This window comes from Natator depressus, chromosome 1, assembly GCF_965152275.1.
Source record: "Natator depressus isolate rNatDep1 chromosome 1, rNatDep2.hap1, whole genome shotgun sequence".
Taxonomy (NCBI): domain Eukaryota; kingdom Metazoa; phylum Chordata; order Testudines; family Cheloniidae; genus Natator; species Natator depressus.
Window position 1 is genome coordinate 249,259,675 of NC_134234.1, and position 7,940 is coordinate 249,267,614.

Below are 7,940 nucleotides of genomic sequence, written 5' to 3' on the forward strand. Positions count from 1 at the left end.
CAGGGCTTGTAAAGGGGGCAAATCAGAGGAGGGGGGTGGCCAAGGTCTGAGCAGGTGGTGAAAATTGACTGGGGGGGGTGTCAAGCAGCTGGAAGCAGGGTTAGGATAGGGACTGAAGGCAAAATAAGGGGTGAGGGAGGAAAGGAGATGGAGTTAAGCCCCAGGGTGAGGTGCTGCCAGGGGATGTCAGAGGGCAAAACCCCGGCAGAGGGGGTAACAGTTACCCCAGTGGACTGAGACACCAGTGTTTGGCAAAAAATAGGGTAGGGGGAGCAGAGGGGCTTTTTTAGTTCCCCTCCCACAGACAGTACCTCTCAACATGGGCTTCCTAGGGCTGGGTTCTTAAAGCACAGGCAACTGAATGCCTAGTCACTGCAGCTCCTCTTTGATGTAACCTACTGAGGTGCTGCAGCAGAAGACTTAACTCAGTGAAACTGGGCCTTCCCTATACCCCCCCCAACCCCCCAGTGAGTTTCCACAATATGCTATGCATCCGATGAAGTGAGCTGTAGCTCACGAAAGCTCATGCTCAAATAAACTGGTTAGTCTCTAAGGTGCCACAAGTACTCCTTTTCTTTTTTCTTTTTACGAATACAGACTAACACGGCTGTTACTCTGAAACCTGTAGTTACAACAGTGTCGCCAATTTTGTCATTGGTTGGAAATTTGAATTGAAATTGAAACATTAATACATACTTTAAAAGCCAATACAACATATGATAAAATACTTGTACCTGAAAAAGTATAATAGGTTTGAAAAGTATGAAGAAAGACTAGCTTCCTCACATAGCTGTTGTTTTTTCTGACAATGTTGGTGCATTGGTTTCGGCAAATTGGCCAACCTTATCATTTAAAATTATGATTTGTAAGCAAGGTCTGAATGAACTCTCCCCTGACAGCTAATGATGAGCCAGGGTGGGGGGAAGGCTTCAGGACCAGATTGTATTTCCATGAACTCACCTACCTTTCCTAGGTATCCAGCAGGAAGAGTTGTGTTGCCCAAGTGATCAATTTTGGCTGGTGTTGGGAATTTCTGTACTAAACATTTTTATTATATTATAATTAATTTTTACATAAGAATATAAGAATGGCCATATTGGGTCAGACCAATGGTCCATCTAGCCCAGTATTCTGTCTTCCAACAGTGGCCAGTGCCACATGCTTCAAAAGGAATTAACAGAACAGGGCAATTATTGAGTGATCCATCCCCTGTCGTCTACTCCCAGCTTCGGGCAAACAGATGCTCTCAGAGCATGGTGTTGCATCCCTGCCCATCCTGGCTAATAGACATTGATGGACATACCCTCCATGAACTTATCTAGTTCTTTTTTGAATCCTTCTTTAGTTTTGGCCTTCACAACAGCCCCTGGCAAAAAGTTCCACAGGTTGACTCTATGTTGTGTGAAAAAGTACTTCCTTTTGTTTGTTTTAAACCTGCTGCCTATTAATGTCATTGGGTGACCCCTAATTCTTGTGTTATGTGAGGGAGCTTTTCACTTTCTCCACACCAGTCAAGATTTTATATCCCCCACATAGTAGTCTCTTGTCCAAGCCGGAAAGTCCCCCAGTCTTTTTAATCTTTCCTCATATGGAAGCTCTTCCATACGCCTAATCATTTTAATTGCCCTTCTCTGTACCTTTTCCAACTCCACTATTTTTTTTTTTTTGAGATGAGGCAATTAGGACTGCACAGTATTCAAGATGTGAGCATACCATGGATTTATATAGTAAAAGTGGAGGAGCTTGGTTTGCCAGACTGATCAGCAAATCCAGTGCTGACAAACTATGTGAAAAGGCTGCAAAACACCAGTCCTCTGGACTGCATCGACATGCAGAAAGCCTTATAAGCCAGGTTTCAGAGTAGCAGCCGTGTCATTGTTAAAGCCAATTTTAGAAGTACTTAATGAGGCTGTTAAGAATGCTGGAGACACAACAGTTTATGTGAACAAACATGGCTGTCACATCATACTTTCTCTTTAAGCAAGAGATACCACACTCTACAAACTGGAGGACAATGTTAAGTGCATTGTCATTTGTTAATCCAGAAGTTGGACACTGTTTCCGACCAAGACCAGCAAATGCTCACTATCTTTCTACAAGAAACTCAACTGACTGGTTAGAAGCATGCAGTGCCACAGTGACTCAGCAGTTGAAAAAGTGAAGAATTTCTCACTGCATTCAGAAAATGTGCATACATTGCTGATGAATGCACTGATGCAAACGGGTGTCAAGTATTAAGTCACTGCCTATGTTATCTTGATATCAGTGGTAGGTCAGTAGATGAATTTCTAGATGTTCAGGTTATAGAAGACACATCGGCTGCATCTCTAAAACCCACATCTTAGAAGAGTTAAATGCTTGTCAATTGAACGCCAAACAGATGGCTGCTTGTGCATTTGATTGAGCTGCAAACCTCCCTGGAAGACATAGTGGAGTACAAGCTTTGCTCGGGTAACTCTAATCTCTCCAATACACACTGCAGGGGGCCATCTATTCCAGCTAGCACTAGTACAAGCTGCAGAATCTTCAAAAGGCATTTCAAAAGATATAAATTTAATGTCATCATTATACTCTTTTTCAGAAAGGTTTCAGGGTGGTAGCCGTGTTAGTCTGTATGAGTGGGTTTTAGCCCACGAAAGCTTATGCACAAATAAATTTGTTAGTCTGTAAGGTGCCACAAGTATTTCTCGTTCTTTTTCAGAAAGAGTCCAAAAGGACTGAATGACTTGGAAAACATAGACGATACATTGGGACAGAAGTTCAAATGAGTCCAACCTGGGAAAATCCACTGGCTTTCTCATGAGCGATCCTTGGCTGTTGTCTTAAAATTACTGTAGACATTATTATTGGCTTTGGAAAGTATTGATCGAGACGGGACAGATCTAAGTAGTGAGGCTGGTGGACTACTTTTGCTACTAAGTTCAGAGAACACAATCGCCAGTCTCTCTTGTAAGTCTACTGTTGAAACCACTCGCATCATTAAACAATGCCATCCAGGCATCTGCTACAACAATAGTAGATCTCTGTCCAGCAATGGAAGTTACACTTGGATCAATCAGAGAGATATCCATTGAAAACATACTGGAAAAAGCAAAGACTTCAGTTCAGAAGTTGACTAATTAGGGCACTTGTATGAACTCCTTCAATGAAGAAGAAAAGAAATGTTTTTGTTAAGACAGCTGAAAAAGTAAAGTACACTGACTTGATTCTTACAACAACTTTTGGATTCCATCAACCTCTATGTAGCTTTTACAGATGCCTGTCTTATAAAACACTGAGAATTGAGTGGAGTGGGGCACTACCAGCAATGGGGCTGCCATGTGATCAGGACAGAATAGAACATTTGAACACAGACTGGAATATCATACGATGAACCAATGTAGATTTGATTTCAACTTCTTCTTTATCATCACTAATGGTTCAACCCAATTTTGTGCTATGTTTCCTGGAATGAAAGAAGTAGGAATTCATTCTTTCTACTCCCAGTCACAACAGCTACAGTTGAGCATTCTTTTTCCTCATTGAATATAATTTTGTATTCTGAAAGAAGTCGCCTTCTGCCCGATCACGAGCATATCATAAAGGATTGGAAGTATCTGACACATGATAAGCCACCAAAAATGAATGCACTGCATGCGAGAAGTTCATTAACAGAGTTGTGCAAAATTACAACAAGAAACCAAGAAGGATGTACATATAGTGCTTCATAGTAGGCTTGCATAGCCAACTTTAATTTGTGTGATGATTTAAAAACATGAGTTAAATCTAATAAAATGGTTGTGAAACATTTTTCAGTGTTTACTATGGTGCCATACAGCCCACCTTTACCCTAACAGTCTCACCTCTCATCAGTCCTCACCCCTCCCCCTTGTATTTTTGAACACCCCCCCACCCCATCTCAATTTCTGTGGAAAACACTGCAGTGAAATATTTTTTCTGTGCGATACTTGTTTACATCACATTCTGCCAACTGTAGTATTCAGCATCAATTATCCTCCTAATGTAAATAGCAGGGTAGGTTTGTTTATTTTGCTAGGCTGCTTGGCTGGCTCATTTGTTCGTGGGAGAAGCCTGAACCTCTAAAGAGCTATTCATCTCACATCAGTTTTTCAATAGAACTCTTTGCCTCCCCACTAAGGTTTCTCTGAGTTTGAGATCCTCAGTAGCAACAGTTATAATCAACCTATGTCATGTTTTACAGAGATCATGAGCACTTTACCAACTGCAGGCTCAGTTATGGCTCTAAAGCTTGAGCAATGTTGAGGAAGACGAGAAGGTGGTACATCTTCAAGCAATGGTGGTAGGAGAGGTGTTTGTGCTGGTGGAAGCCAGGGGAAGCCCTGGGGCCACCAGGAGCAGTGGGGAGTGCAGGTTGCCCTCACCAGTACAGAATAAGTGTAGCAGCATACACTTCAGACAGTGCATGGCTCCTCTGGGGTGCTCAGTATAACTGGCAGTGCCTTCTGCCCCTACCCATTCGCCATCAGGGTATTTAGGCAGTAGCAACATTATGGCTTCCACATGCATGGGAGTGTTTGGGGGAGAGAAAGGACTTTTTGGCCCTCTTCTCACCTCTGCCACCACTAATGCCTCTGTGTGATGGCAGCCATATTTTGACCCTGTAATAAATAGATAGGAACTGCTTCTGCCAGGAAAAATTTCAGGTGAGCATAGATGCTCCTCAGTAAGGGAAATAGGAAATCCAAAATACTTGTCTCTCCTTTCTACCCAGCCACCAGAGAATAAAATATAGCGGCATGGGGACAAACCCATCTGGCTCATATTTACCCTACAGACTTCAAAATCTCTTTCTGAACAAGCCCTTTCATCTCCAATGAGATGTTATCCCGGGAGCTTGCTGGAATCTACACTCCCTTTGATCAGAAACCTTTCTCAGTCAAGGCAACAGGACAAGTGACTTACTGTCTGTGCCTGCCTGCTGAGTTGATGAACTGAAATGGTCAGAGATCACACCAGCATAGAAGTATATTGAAGGTGAACCCTAATAAAATTAAGAGTTTAAATTATCCTCCACATGTCCCATGTCCCACTAACATGAATCCAGGCAGGGTCGTTTGGAAGCTGAACGGTTTATGCTTCCATCCCACACCACTGTCAAGTTTTAGCAAATTAGGACAAGTCAGCATGTAAGAACAATCATATGTATCAGTAACTACTAATGGTAACAATTCACTCCCTCTCCCTGCTACAGGTAGCAAATTCCTACCAATAGCAGTTTCACACATCCCCGAGTGTGAGAAACTACATCAGATAGCAGTTTTTAGTGAAGTAGGACCTGTTGCTACTATAGGTAGCACATTCCTACAGAGAGCAGTTTCACACACGCTATGGTGTGCGAAACTGCTCTCTGTAGGAATTAGCTACATCAGCTGGCAGTTTTTAGCAAATTAGGACAAGTCAGCAAATAAGAACAACCTTATGTTCTTGGTGGTGTTGGGGGACTTTAACTACCCAGACATCTGTTGGGAAAATAACACAGCAGGGCACAGATTATCCAACAGGTTCTTGGAATGTATTGGAGACAATTTTTTATTTCAGAAGGTGGAGAAAGCTACTAGAGGAGAGGTTTCAGAGTAGCAGCCATGTTAGTCTGTATCCGCAAAAAGAACAGGAGTACTTGTGGCACCTTAGAGACTAACAAATTTATTTGAGCATAAGCTTTCATGGGCTACAGCCCACTTCATCGGATGCATAGAATGGAACATATAGTAAGAAGATATATATACACATACAGAGAAGGTGGAAGTTGCCATACAAACTGTAAGAGGCTAATTAATTAAGATGAGCTATTATCAGCAGGAGAAAAAAACTTTTATAGTGATAATCAAGATGGTCCATTTAGACAGTTGACAAGAAGGTGTGAGGATACTTAACATGGGGAAATAGATTCAATATGTGTAATGACCCAGCCACTCCCAGTCTCTATTCAAACCCAAGTTAATGGTATCTAGTTTGCATATTAATTCAAGCTCAGCAGTTTCTCGTTGCAGTCTGTTTTTGAAGCTTTTCTGTTGCAAAATTGCCACCCTTAAGTCTTTTACTGAGTGGCCAGAGAGGTTGAAGTGTTCTCCTACCGGTTTTTGAATGTTATGATTCCTGATGTCTGATTTGTGTCCATTTATTCTTTTGCGTAGAGACTGTCCATTTTGGCCAAGGTACATGGCAGAGGGGCATTGCTTGCACACGATGGCATATATCACATTGGTAGATGTGCAGGTGAACGAGCCCCTGATGGTGTAGCTGATGTGGTTAGGTCCTATGATGGTGTCACTTGAATAAATATGTGGACAGAGTTGGCATCGGGCTTTGTTGCATGGATAGGTTCCTGGGTTAGTGTTTTTGTTGTGTGGTTGCTGGAGAATATTTGCTTCAGGTTGGGGGGCTGTCTGTAAGCGAGGACTGGTCTGTCTCCCAAGATCTGTGAGAGTGAGGGATCGTTTTTCAGGATAGGTTGTAAATCTTTGATGATGTGCTGGAGAGGTTTTAGTTGGGGGCTGAAAATGACAGCTAGTGGCGTTCTGTTATTTTCTTTGTTGGGCCTGTCCTGTAGTAGGTCACTTCTGGGTACTCTTCTGGATCTGTCAATCTGTTTTTTTCACTTCAGCAGGTAGGTATTGTAGTTTTAAGAATGCTTGATAGAGATCTTGTAGGTGTTTTTCTCTGTCCGAGGGATTGGAGCAAATGCAGTTGTATCTTAGAGCTTCGCTGTAGACAATGGATCATGTGGTGTGTCCTGGATGGAAGCTGGAGGCATGTAGGTAAGTATAGCGGTCAGTAGGTTTCCGGTATAGGGTGGTGTTTATGTGACCATCGCTTATTAGCACAGTAGTGTCCAGGAAATGGACCGCTTGTGTGGATTGGTCTAGGTTGAAGTTGATGGTGGGATGGAAAGGCTGCTCTAGATTTGATTTTGACAAATAGGGAGGAACTGGTTGAGAATTTGAAAGTGGAAGGCAACTTTGGTGGAAGTGATCATGAAATGATAGAGTCATGAGTCAGGAGTCAAAGGAATAGTAGGAAGAAGAACAGCAAAATAAAGATAAAGGATTTCAAGAAGGCAGACTTTAGCAAACTGAGGGAGTTGGTAGGTAACATCTCATGGGAAGCAAGTCTAAGGGGAAAAGCAATTGAAGACAATTGACAGTTTTTCAGAGCGACATTAACAGCACAAGAGCAAACTATACCACTGCGTAGGAAAGATAGGAAGTACGGTAAGAGACCATGCTGGCTTAACCAGGAGATCTTCAATGATCTAAAAATCAAGAATGAGTCCTTCAAAAAGTGGAAACTAGGTCAAATTACAAAGGATTAATATAAACAAATAATACAAAAACGTAGGGACAAAATTATAAAGGCCAAGGCACAAAATGAGATCAAACTAGCTAGAGACATAAAGGGTAACAAGAAAACATTCTACAAATACATTAGAAGCAAGAGGAAGACCAAGGACAGCAAGGTCCATTACTCAACGAAGGGGGGAAAAGAATAACAGAAAATGTGGAAATGGAAGAGGTGCTTAATGACTTCTTTGTTTTGGTTTTCACCAAAAGAGTTGGTGGTGATTGCATGTCTAACATAGTGAACGCCAATGAAAATGAGGTAAGATTAGAGGCAAAAATAAGAAAAGAACAAGTTAAAAATTACTTAGACAAATTAGATGTCTTCTGATGAAATGTGTCCTAGAATATTCAAGGAGCTGACTAAGGAGATATCTGAGCCATTAGCAATTATCTTTGAAAAGTCATGGAAGACGGGAGAGATTCCAGAAGACTGGAAAAAGGCAATTATAGTGCCAATCTATAAAAAGGGAAATAAGGACAATCTGGGAAATTACAGACCAGTCAGCTTAACTTGTGTACCCAGAAAGATAATGGAGCAAATAATAAAGCAATCAAGTTTGCAAACATCTAGAAGAAAAT